This window comes from Brassica napus, chromosome C1 (genome assembly GCF_020379485.1).
Source record: "Brassica napus cultivar Da-Ae chromosome C1, Da-Ae, whole genome shotgun sequence".
Lineage (NCBI taxonomy): Eukaryota > Viridiplantae > Streptophyta > Magnoliopsida > Brassicales > Brassicaceae > Brassica > Brassica napus.
Genome location: NC_063444.1, coordinates 35,550,724 through 35,564,553, shown reverse-complemented (window position 1 = coordinate 35,564,553; position 13,830 = coordinate 35,550,724). Strand labels below are relative to the sequence as shown.

Here is a 13,830-nt window from a genome sequence, read left to right as displayed (position 1 = left end):
CTCTCTGCTGCAGACTGATTTGGATGCAACGCGCTCATGCTTAGACTCTGTCGAAGGCCTCCTCGACATGGTAGCTGTCGGAGACCCACAAATACAACAGATGTTGAAGCTTAGGTAGCGGCGCACTCGGGCTTCCAGATCAACCATTCCTTCAACAACCTCAACCGCTAGGGGTTTTTGTAATTTAGTTTTATAACAATTTTATTTTATTATTATATATTTAATTATTAATAATAAATAAAATATTTTATTACAATAGTTTAAAAATAAAAATATCAATATTAATATTTTTTTAATTTTCCTTTTTAAAATAGCATCGATGTAAATTCATAGTTAATTTTAAGACGATTATACTAGGACTTCTATGTACACACGTCATAACCTTTACAACAAATTTACAAATAGTGCATTGGTACTCCGTCATTTCACTTTACGACGAATGCACAACAACATAGTTGTAAATTTGTTTTAAAGTCTACGAACAAAGAACGACGGAGTGACTTCAAAATATAACAATGCTTTTACAACAAAAGTTTACGAGTATTTTATGATGAAACTCCTCCTCATACATTACAACAAATTACAGTACATGGTGTTTATGAGGAATATAATTCACCGAAACGCTAACGAGGGATTTACGACGAATATGTAACATCTGTTACAACAGACAATTTACGATGAAACATATGTCCTCGTTAATTCGTTGTAAATGGTGATTTACGATGAATTAACGAAGAATAGTGTCGTCGTAATTCATATGTTTTCCTTGTTGTAAAATTTAATAGGTAAAAATACAAAAATAAGAATTTAGTGATATTCAAAAGGCTATTTTCAATTTTTGTATCATTATATCTTACAACAATTCTGACTTTTTTAGCCATTCCAAAATCATTTGCCATTTTCTTTTTAGCCAAAAAGACAATTACAAACAATAACAAAAACATTATTGATTTAAACAAAGTTTCATATGTCGGTAATTCATCAAAAGGGAATTATTACCCAAGTAGTTCTACATTCGAGAAGGAAATTAGTCGAACACTTTAATTACTTTAACCCACTGTTTTTATATCCAACCCGGATCTACGGTCGAACTGGTAGATCCGAATATCCGATGACCCATATATTATTGTTTTAGATTCAGTGAAGAACCTATCAACTAAAAGCCTGATAAAACCCGGTAAAACTCAGAAACCCACCATAATCTGCAATCCGATATTGGTCGATCTCATAAAACAAAAAAAAACACTTGATGGTATTGTTAAAATTTTTGATTAAAGTTCCTATATACTTTACTATTGTACATAAACAATTAGGGTAATTTTTCTACCGAATTCAAATTCATAAATTATTTGATTTATAATTCTTTATTTTTGATAATAAAACTTTACTATGTCTTTGAATATAATTGAAGAGATGATTGAGAATGCCAAAATATATTAGTATGTTTCAGTATTAGTTAATTTCCGTTACTGTTGCTATTTTCATTTATTTTTGATTAAAGGTTTATTTTATAAATATAACTTAATTTTAGCCAAAATATAATTCATGATGGAAAGTAAAAACTGAAATTAAAATAAAATTTTGGTAATATTTAATTATATTTTAAATAAAAGTTTCTATATTATCTCATGCTTTTAATGGTTGATAAAATTATATTAATGTATAATTATGTATTAAAATTTATTAATATATTGATCCGCAGTTCAGCTGCAATCGACCGAATGATTCAGTGACATAAAAATATTCTGGTTCAAGGGTTTAAAAACATTGTTTTAACCTAATTGAAAAGGAATATAGTATGAACGGTGAGAAAGTCAGGCGTTGGAGTGTACTTCACTTATCTGAAGAGAAATTATTAGCATTAGGGAAAATTAATTAAAAGTTTTTAAATTTCTTTGTTTAAATGAAAATAGCAGTGAGGTGTTTTGATATGTGTGGGTAAGTCCAACTCTAATGGGACATCAAAACACCAAATTTGGTGTTATTTCACCTCTAATGGAACATTAAAAATGAATCCCACTAAATTTGGTATAACACTATTCATCACACCAAATATTTAATATACATATTTTATTATGTTTCATTTAATAATATAGTTCAATTATTATAATTAATCAGTTCAAATTTTTAAATAAACATAAATATTTTTTATTTTTTATTTTTTATTTTTTATTATTTTTATTTTTTAATTATTTTTACATAAATAAATGATTTTTATTTTATTTTCAAATAATAAATCACTAAGTGATTAGTATCATTTTTATATTATAACAAATAAAAATATCATAGAAATTTTTTATTTTATTTTATTTTCAAGTAAGAAATCACGAAATGATTATTATCATTTACTTTGTCTTGTAATGTATTTTTATTTCAAAATATCGATTATAATCTTTATTTAAGTTATATTTAATCAGTAATGAAAATTAACAATATTACATTATTGTAAAGTTAGATTTAATAGTAAATAATTAAAACTCTATGTAATACTATTAAATTCACCAAACATTAAATAACATTTATATAATATAGTTAAATTTGTGTTACTACTAATACAAGTTTTATTTAAATAAATATATTATTTTGTAATCTGCTTTTCATAGTTAATAGTTTGTAATTTTTAATATAATATTTTATATTAAAGAAATACATAAACGGTATAATATTGTTAAAATGAAAAATATAATGTAAATAAATTTTATTAGCATAAAATTATAAAAGTTTAACAAATATAATATCGAAGTGTAGTAAAATAATTATTTGCCGATTTCAAATAATAAAAATATAAAAATTATTAAAACTGAAAACATTAAATAGTATATAAAATTATTTTAGTGTAATATTTGATGTCATGGTTGGAGATGACAAAAAAAATTTGACACCAAAATATCAAATTTGGTGGAATTTTAACACCAAATTTGGTGTCATGGTTAGAAATACCTTAAAACAAAGACAGGGGAAAACCCTCAATACGGTACCCGCAGTTCGAGTCCCGCTGGCCACCTGGACTAGGGTTAAATCCCAAGAATACGTGGAGTGCCGTGGGCCTCGCGGGAATAGTCGGTTGACCACGGTCGCCAGAAACCCGCGGTTACCTAAAAAAAAAAAAAAAAACAAAAACAGGGTGCAAGTCGAGAAGGTTGTCTGTATGAATTTAATAAAACCTAGAAGACATCATATCAGTTTATCATATTGTTTTTGTTCCACTTTTTTTTAATTAATCTAGTTATCAGGGATTTATGGAAAGATCCAAAACTAATCTTTGAAGGAAGTACAGTCTATAGATATACTCTTTTTCGAGTATTCAAATAAGTCATAAACAATAAACCTATATCCATGCGGCTAAATGATAGAACATAGTAGAGTATTTTTGAACCCATGTTATTTACCAACCCAAAGCTAGCCTACTTTTATACAACCATCATATGATTTTATTGTTCCACTTAAGAAAGTTGTTAACTAATCTTTAAAATAGATGTCAATTGCAGCATAAAGAGCTTTATCGGATTAAACTATACCAATTTAAGGTATGTGTGAATTATTTCAGTAGTCAATATATTGATTGTTATCTAAACTACTAAAATTATTTATTTCTAATGAAAAATAAATAAATAAAATTAACTAGTTTATTATGTTATGCTAAATGAATAGTATAGTTTCATATACTGTAGGAATAATAAATTTAAGATATGTGTTAATTAGGTGCACAAAAATTTATGTGTTAATTAAGTTATCAAGAAATCTCCCATTATTTTTTTTTAAACTAAATTTTAATCCACGCTTTTATATAATTTTTTGTTGATCAAACAAAACAATTTCATATTAAAATATTTTATTTTCTATAATAATTATGTATTTATATAAAATAAATAGTGTATTAGACTATATCTTAGTTTTTTGAGAGTTTTGTAACACACACTTGATACAAAGAAGCTAGAGCTTAGTGTGGAGAGAAGATTTTGTACTTCTTCAGAGAGAAGATTTTGAACTCCTGTTTTTCTTACTCTATTATATCTATTATGCAGTTTATTCAAATATCGATTGTGTTCTCTATTGGCATGTATAAGTAGGCATGTATAAGTAATTCAGTTGTTAGATTTAGGGTTCTTCGAGGGTTTTTGAAATGAATTTTTAGAATTGATAAGATTGTTACGGTAATCCAATGGTTTGTCATCTAATTTGTTCTTAATGCTAGTTTCCGGATTGATCTCCTTGAACCTAGATCTTAGGATAATTGTGAGACATGATTGTGTAAGAGCGATGCAGAATATTTATTCGCAGTGAGAGTTGGTCTAAGTATTAGTTAACTAATCAAACTTGAATTTAATGCTTGTCTGAAATGATTGAATTTGTAACAAGTGTTGGGATTTTTAGATTTAGACATTAGATAGTCTTTGCACGAGAGTCTATTGATTATTGTTTTAGGTTTGAGTTAGAAAACGATTCTCGATTAAACCGCTGATAATATATCCATTATGCACACTACAAGAAAACAGGGGGATTCTGATGGCGGAAATCGTCAGAAATTCGTCGGAATAGACCGATTCCGACGAATTTCCGACGAACCCGTCCGTCGGTATCGTTTCGTCGGAAAAAAAAAATTCGTCGGAATTTCGTCAGAACTTCCGACGACTTTCTGACGAATACCGAGAAACGTCATTCTGACGAACTTCCGACGATATTACGATGCAGATACACGAGACCAGAGTTCATCGGAAAAACTACGTACCGACGGAGAACGTTTCTCGGACAATTCCGACGTAGAGTGTTCCTGGGTGTATTCCGACGAACTTTAGGCGTCGGAATTTACCGACGGACAACGGTCGTCGGAATATACCGACGAACCTCGTTCGTCGGTATATTCCGACGGAAATGGGGTTCGTCGGTAAATTCCGACGGATATATGTCCGTCGGTATATTCCGACGACCACTGTCCGTCGGTATATACCCATTTTTTTAAAAAAATTAATTTTGCATTTTTATATATTTTTCGATATTAATAAATTTAAAAAATCAGAAATTTAAAACTAATAATATTATAAAATTTAAATTCATAAAAACCGAAATAGGAAAAAAACATTCATAAAGTTTAAAATTCATACAAACCGAAATAGAAAAAAAAAACATTCCGAAAGTTTTAAAAAGCCGAAATAAACTAAGATGAACTCGAAGACATCAAACGATCTAGCTTCTGCATAATCTCGGTGTTGAACTTCTTCTGGGATGCCAACTCAGCAAGGATAGTGGCATTCTCCGAACGGATAGTGGCATTCTCCGAAAGGATAGTGGTGTTCTGCTCCTCCAATGCCCCAATCCGTTCATCTTTGTCATGTAGCTCCTCGAGAATCATGGGATCGGCATACGGAGCTTGCGAAGAAGATGCCGGATACGAAGAAGCACGACGGGCCAACCCAACTAAACGGCCTCCTTTCCTTTTAGGAACCGCCTACAAAAATATTTAAAGTAAGTAAATAGGGACAAGTAAGTAATCGACATTATTAAAAAAATATATTAATAAAAAAAATTACCTTTTCAACCATCTCATTTATTTGCAATAGAGACAGGTTGGTTGAAGCTCCCGTGGATTCACCGTCATCAGAGAGAGGCTGAGATTGGGCAACTATTTCAGCTTCCACCAAATCAACTACACCTTTGATCACGGGGTCCTGAATTTGACCCGTCGTCTTGTTAGTGTGAGCCACCTTAATGAGTTGGAGACGATCAACGGGATTACCGTCATTTGCTTCGATCTAAAAAAACCGCCATTATTAGCCAAGAAATATATAAAACCTCAAAGAAATATATATAATGTGTGCCGCACGCGTAGTGCCTAGCGATTTTCCGAACAAGGATCATAGTTAATCAAACCTCAAAGCGAACAAGATTTGAAAACATGTTGAGTATCTTTCTACATTATCAATGGAGAAAGAGAGTAAAGTGATGCATGAGTTCTTGAAGATATTGCAGAGAGCTCTGTCTAAAAGCTTATTTATTATTTATTATGATTGTGACTCAACAACTCATTCACAAAAACAAATCCATTCTCTATGGTCTTATTAATGAAAATGACTCTCTTGGTTTGTCTTGTCTAACTCCACAATGCAGAACAATTGGTGGGTTTAAAAGAAACCAATAGTGAAGAAGGATCATACCCAACCAAAAAATTGTTTTGTGCTCTGTTACCCAAAATTGGTGTTCCCGGATCACATAAAATCATCAGACAAGTGACTTCTCCATACATCATATACGTATTGTATTTATCCAAAACAAGGTCCGCACCACCTTGGAAATGCATTTTGATCACTGGAAAGATATCCATGTTATTCGTTTTGTAGCAAAGCCTATTGTCCGGGGAAGCTTCTCGTTCCGCTTTCACAACTTTTTCCACTGCCGTCCTCACTTTGTCGCAGTAGCTCTCGGGCAACTAGGTGTAAGTTGTTCCGGAGTCAATGATCATGTTCCCGTCTAAGGCCTGAAACGGTGTCCCCAGTGTCTCAATGCGAGTCTCCCCAACGCTGACAGCGTCTAGGTTTAGGTAATACATATTGGGATCCTCCTTCTTTCTAAACATATTGGCTGCTACAGTCCCGTCTCCTGACACCATAGCATTACTTCCAAAGTTGAGCTTACTAGTTCCCTCACCAGAAAAGCAGTAAGACATGAGACCTAGCATGTCTTCACCCATCTGAGAGACAAGTGATGAAGATCCCCAGTTTAGACCAACAATGCCCGAAGCGGCTGTTCTAAAAACTACTGAGGAGTTGTGGGAACATCCAATGGTGGTTTCAGGCATTACATAGGGTTGACCTGAAGTTGATTGGATCCTGACAGTCTCGGTTGCAATTGTTCCTTTTGTATAGCTTTGGTCTTCGTAGATTGTCTCATACGAACAAGGACTGCCATCGCATATTTTCTCTTTGTAGGTCGAGGATTTTGAAGGGTCGAATACTAAACCACTTTGTTTAAAGCAGTTACCACAAGGCAAACAATTTGTCCAGATGCGGCTGCTTCCTGTGTCTAAGATAGCTTCGATCTTGACAGGAGGAGTACCGATTTGTAATTTCATAAAATACTCGGAGGAATCAAAGAGGGTATCGGCGTAAGGAGATGATCCGGGCTGAGTATTAGAGATTCGAGAAGAAGATGAATTAGAGCGACGCTGGAATAAGTCAACAGTGAAGCCACCGGGAGGGGATGATGAGACTGTGGCGGTAAAGAGAAAAAATGTAAAGATTTGAATAAAGAGTGCCATGCTCATCATTCTAATTGCAGGAGACATGGTGATCAAATAATGATTTTGGTTTTGAGATGAAATGCAACTTTGCTCGTGTACATATTTATAATAAGTCCACGAACTCAGTTTTACTAATTAATTAACTAATTCTCAATTAATATTTTTAAATTAACTAATTATTAATATGTACAATTCTCCTGGACTCATGTATAAGTATTTTTAAATTAATAAATTAATATTATTTTACTTTCATTTTATTTCTAAAATTAATTTCATTTTATAATTTACATTCATTCTAAATAAGTAAACTGTTTTAAAATAATAATATGTTGTTTCTTAGGTATACATAAATTTATATATATATATATTAGTTCACTTATTTACTTTTTAATTATATTTTGGATTACAGTTTTTCTTTTGATTTGAGCTACATTTGTTTTGACTTTTAAAAAGATAAATTGATTTTGATTTTTTTAATTGCATTGAGTTCAGTTTATTATCTTAGTTTTGTTAAATATATTTTTAAAAACATTTGTAATTTATTATATTTTGTTTTGAATAAATCCGAAAATAAATTGAAGGGGTATTCACTTAGCCAAGTTTAAATTAATTGACAATCATAATATACATTTTAATCCTTGGATTGTTTTTTAAGACTAAAGTTAGTTATATCATAAAAATATTATGATCATGATCAAAGATTACAGTATTTTTTTTATGATGATTTGATGAAATAGATATATAATAAAAAATACTTATACTTCTTTTTATATTTATAATATCTTTGAAATAGGTTTGGTCGTGGTTGATTACTAAAATAACTTAGATTAATAAATTTAAAAAACAATAATACCGTTAAAAATAACTAATATCTGTATTTCTTTTTAAACAAAATGAATAAAAGGTATGAACTTTTGGTCAACTCGTTCCTCATCAAAATTGGATAGAAATTTTTTCTTGATAATTTTTTTGACACAGAAGGAAAACTGAAATTGGTATAAAATTTGACAATATGTTTGGTATAAAATTTAAATAAGATTGAATTTAATCATTATTTTTTTAAAAAACAATATGGTCACTAATTTGAGACAGTATGTTTTCAAACTTTACAAATACACTTCCTTTTTTTGAAAAAAATTTAACAAACAAAAAAATCAATGAAATTGGTATAAAATTTGAATAAGATTGAATTTAATCATTTGGTCACTAATTTGAGACAATATGTTTTCAAACTTTACAAATACAGTTCCTTTCTAGAAAACTATACATTTTAAAATATTAGTTGACTAAATCCTTTCATTAAAGAAATAATATAATATTTGTGGAAGCCCTTTTAAGTGGTTAGGCTAAAGACTTCATTAGTATTTTAAGGAGACTTAGGTGATGAAGTCAGACGTGAATTCTTATAAGGTAAGTAGAATTGTGGCAGTAAAATCTTTTATAATACTTTTCATAGTTTATAATAGCATAATTATCCAACGTTTAAAAAACAATAATATTCACTCGCAGATTTTTCCAGCTAATTATTTTTTGACATAAAAAAACTATTATATTATTTAGACTTGAGATGGCATGGATAAGAAGATCGGTATCCAATAACAAACAAAACCAAAAACCATATGAAATAAACGAGTAGATCTATTTTAAAGTTCATCCAATTGAACCAATTTGGACCATCAGGATGGAGATGGGTCTGTCAAAATGGTATGATATCTATTATAACTCATGTATAATTCATAAATTACAAATCTAAAATCTAATATCATTTTGTCATTCACGAAAAAATAACAAAACCACATTTTCCAACAAAAATAACAAAACACATTTGTCTTCAAAACAACAAAACGTATTTTTCCGCCAAAATCACAAAAACGCATTTTCTGCCAGACCAACAAAAATGCATTTCCGCAAAAACCGCAAAACACACACTTTCCTTCCAAAACACATTTCCCCGCCACTTTCTGTCAAAACCGCAAAAATTCACTTTCCCGTCAAATTCGTATAACGCACTTTCCTGCTAAAAACGCAAAAAAAAAACGCATTCCCTGAAAAAAATGCATTTTCCCGCCTAAAACGCGAAAACCCATTTTCCCACAAAAAAAAACAAAAACGCATTTTCTTGCGAAAATGCGAAAACACATTTTCCCGCCAAAATGCAAAAATAAATTTTTCTTCCAAAACCGAAAAACTGCACTTTCCCGTAAAAACCGCAAAACGCATGTTCCTGCCAAAATCACAAAAAGGTATTTTCTGGCCAAAAAAGCACAAACGCATTTCTCCGCCAAAACCGCATAATAACATTTTTCTGCCAAAACTGCAAAAACGCATTTTTCTGCTAAAATCACAAAAATGTATTTTCCCGCAAGAAACGTATTTTCCTGCCAAAAACGTTTTTTCCATCGAAATCATAAAAATGTATTTTTCCTCTAAAATCGCAAGTTATATTTTCTGCTAAAACCATATTTCAAATTAATTATATTTTAGATAATTAATAAAAAAAATATAGTGAAACAAAAATAATATATGATCAAATCAAAACAATGGAATTTTAGTAATTTGTTTACTAAATTTATCTGGATGGAAATCAAAATCTATCTAAATTAAAAAACGTTCTTTCATTCCTCATCGAGCCACATGTGATTTCACGTAGAAAAGTCGCTTCTCTAGAAGATGGCACGTGTCATGTGAAGCCAGTATCATTTATTTTGTGTGAAATACATGTGGGCTTTTGTGTGTAAACGGGCTTTATGTTTTGCTTAATAGAACCAGCCCGGTAAAGAGCAACATCAAGTGTCTGGAAATGCAACGTTTTGATTTTAGGGTTGAACCCGACATTCATCTCCGACATTTGAGATCTAAGGGCATAATTAACGGGAGTCCTTAGTGGATTTCTTAGGTGGTGGGTTCCACTTTTTTTGTAAAATCCGATCCCAAAAGTCATGAATTAAGGAACGATTATGGAGGGTTTTTTGCACTGTTCGCGGGCCCCACTGACACGTGGCAGCCTGCAATTGGTTCGCTTTTTAATTTATTTATTTTTTTCAGACAAAAAAAAGAAATAAAAATAAAAAAATTTGCCTAAGAAACCGTGAACGGTTTTTAGCGATATTGATGGTCTAAACACAACATATGGTTTCGATGGCATTGTTTCATCTTCTTCCTAACAATCCAAAGCTACAAGTTACAGATTCATCCTCTCAAAGTCTTACTTTAATCTATCACCCATGATCTCCCTTCAATGAGATCTTCACTCTTGCAAGGCGGTGGAACTGAGAGTATAAAAGGTTAGCATTCCTCCTCTTGAACACTACAACAAAACATCGTAATTCTGACGGACATTCAGACGGAAAATGAGATCCTCGGAATATTCCGACGAATTTCCGAGGAAATTCCGAGGAAACCCAAAATATACCGATGAAATACCGAGGAAGTCATATTCCTCAGAAAACACCGACAAATATCCGAGGATATATTATAGCCGTTAGAGAGCCGTTGGGGATTTTAAAAATTCCGAGGAAATTCCGAGGAAAGAGCCGTTGCCGTCGGTATTCCGTCGGAATTTCCTCGGTACTGTCGGCAGCATTTCACCTATAAATACCCGCACCCCCAACCTCTTCATTCACTCCATTTCTTCATCCTCTCACATACTATATATGTTCTTGGATCGATCGACCTCATTTGGATCCGAACACGAGATTGCTTACGGAAGAATACCAACGAGGTATAAGCAAATTCATGGGGTTAGTTCAACGACAACCGGAAGCAGAAACGGGTATGTTAAGATGTCCTTGCTCTAATTGTAAAAATAGAAAGATTATTAAAGAGTGGGATGTTTGGACTCATCTATATTTGAATGGGTTTACACGAAGTTACAAAATTTGGTATCATCATGGAGAAACTGATTATGAATATTGTAGTACTAGCGAACCTCAGCCTAGGGTTAGGTTAGAAGAACCAATTAGAATGGATGTAGATTATGGTGTAGGCACTGAGCAGATGGTAAATGATCATTTTAGAGGGGAAGATTTACCCAATGCAGAAGCTATGAGATTTTATGATATGTTGGATGCTGGAAAGCAACCCTTGTACGAAGGTTGCAGAGATGGTCATTCAGCTTTATCATCTGCAACAAGACTGATGGGCATTAAAACAGATTATAATTTGGCTGAAGACTGTGTGGATGCGATTGCTGATTTTGTAAAAGGTATTCTACCTGAGGATAATGTAGCTCCTGGTTCATACTACGAGGTTCAGAAACTGGTAGCTGGTCTTGGTTTATCGTATCAGGTAATAGATGTATGCAGCGATAACTGCATGATTTATTGGAGGGCGGATGAAGAGCGGGTTACATGCAAATTTTGTGGAAAAGCTCGTTATAAAGATACGAGTGGAAGAGTTCCAGTGCCATTTAAAAGGATGTGGTATTTGCCTTTGACGGAAAGGTCGCAGAGGTTGTATCAGTCTGAACGTACAGCGCAACCAATGAGATGGCATGTGGAGCATTCAACAAATGGTGAGATTAGACATCCTTCAGATGCAAAAGCGTGGAAGCATTTCCAATCAAAATATCCCGACTTTGCGTATGAGAGAAGAAATGTCTACCTTGGATTATGTACTGATGGTTTCAGCCCGTTTGGCAAGAGTGGAAGACAATATTCTCTATGGCCAGTCATTCTTACACCATACAACTTACCGCCAAACTTGGGCTTGCGACGAGAGTTTTTGTTTCTCTCCATTCTCGTTCCCGGACCAGAGCATCCTAAGAGATCACTTGATGTGTTTCTTCAGCCACTAATATATGAGTTACAACAACTATGGGCTCAAGGTGCTGAAACATACGATGTTTCATGTAAAGAAAACTTTCAAATGCGGGCAGTACTTATGTGGACAATAAGTAATTTTCCAGCATATGGTATGTTATCTGGATGGACAACGCATGGAAGGCTATCATGTCCATATTGTCAAGATAACACTGATGCTTTCCAACTAAAACACGGAAGGAAAAGGTGTTGGTTTGACTGTCACAGGAGATTCCTACCACCTGATCATCTATATCGTAGGAGTAGGAATTTGTTTACGAAGAACAAGAGGGTGTTTGACAGTCCACCTCCGGAAATTCGTGGGGCAGATTTGTCGACACAACTAAGAGATTTTGGTGCAGAAAGGACGCAAGACCAAGGTGGACATGTGCATTATCCGGTAGATGCTGTTGGAAAACTACATAACTGGCACAAAAAGAGTATTTTCTGGGATCTGCCATACTGGAAGGATCATCTGCTGAGGCATAATTTAGATGTCATGCATATTGAGAAGAACTTTTTTGACAATCTCATGAACACGATCCTTAACGTTCAAGGTAAAACAAAGGATAATTTGAAGTCAAGACTGGATTTAGTCGATATATGTGCTCGTTCAGAACTTCATGTTGATGAGAATGGTAGGGAAAAGATGCAGCGGGAAAAGATGTGTTCTTTGATTGGATTTCAAACGATGTGGAATTTCCAGACGGTTACGTATCTAATTTGCGTAACTGTGTCGACAGAAAGGAAGGAAAGTTTATCGGCTTGAAGAGTCACGATTGCCATGTAATAATGCAGCGCCTCCTTCCGTTTGCCTTCAAGGAACTATTACCACAGAATGTTCATGAAGCAATTGCAGGGATTAGTGCTTTCTTCCGCGATTTATGCACGAGATCAGTGACTCTTGAAGGTATTGAAAATTTGAAGACTAAAATAGCCGTGATTCAGTGCAACCTTGAGAAGATATTTCCTCCATCACTTTTTGATGTTATGGAGCATCTTGTTATTCACCTGGGAAGAGAATTGGAACTTGGTGGTCCTGTGCAGTATAGATGGATGTATTTGTATGAGCGGTATATGTACCATTTGAAGAAGATGGTGAAAAATTATAGTAGGGTGGAAGGTTCTATAATCGCACAGATGATAAATGCAGAAACTTCAAACTTTGCTGAGCTCTACTTTCCAGAAGAAGTGCAGACCAAAAACAGAAGACCTGCTCGGCATGATGATAGAGGCGAACGGAAAACATATCATGTTACGGTTCCAGACATCTTCACAGATGTTGGACGACTTAGCGGAAAACCAAAGGACCGTCGACTTACTGAGCAGGAGCGCAGACATTTGCAAACATATTTGCTCACCAACTGCGAAGATGTTCTTCAATATGAGAGGTAAATAAATTAGCTTATAAATTTTTATTTTAACAAGTTGAAATTTAAATCTTAATTAATTATATTATTGTCAACATATGTACAGGATTTTCATGGCAGAAAAGCGGTTCGAATATAGATACGCCACAGAGGAGGAACTTGAAGAACTGAAGCAGAGAGAATTTTCTGGATGGATGCTTACTTATGTGAGTGCTTTAAACAAATTAAAATATTATTTATCACATATTTATACTAATTCACATATATTGATATAACATATATATGTGCTATTAATAGGTGTCTGCTGGTATGACCAAAGGTGAAACATTTGACGATTGGATACGCGAGATGGTGCGTGGAGCAGAGTATGTTGTGAAGTCATATCCGAGATTTTGTACTCGAGGATATGCATTCACAACTCAAAAGA

The 13,830-nt window shown here is 33.1% G+C and overlaps 1 pseudogene; it reads right to left on the bottom strand.

The window, feature by feature from the left end:
- Positions 1-6,023: 6,023 nt before the first annotated feature.
- Positions 6,024-7,309, bottom strand: LOC106356093 (annotated as a pseudogene).
- Positions 7,310-13,830: the final 6,521 nt, after the last annotated feature.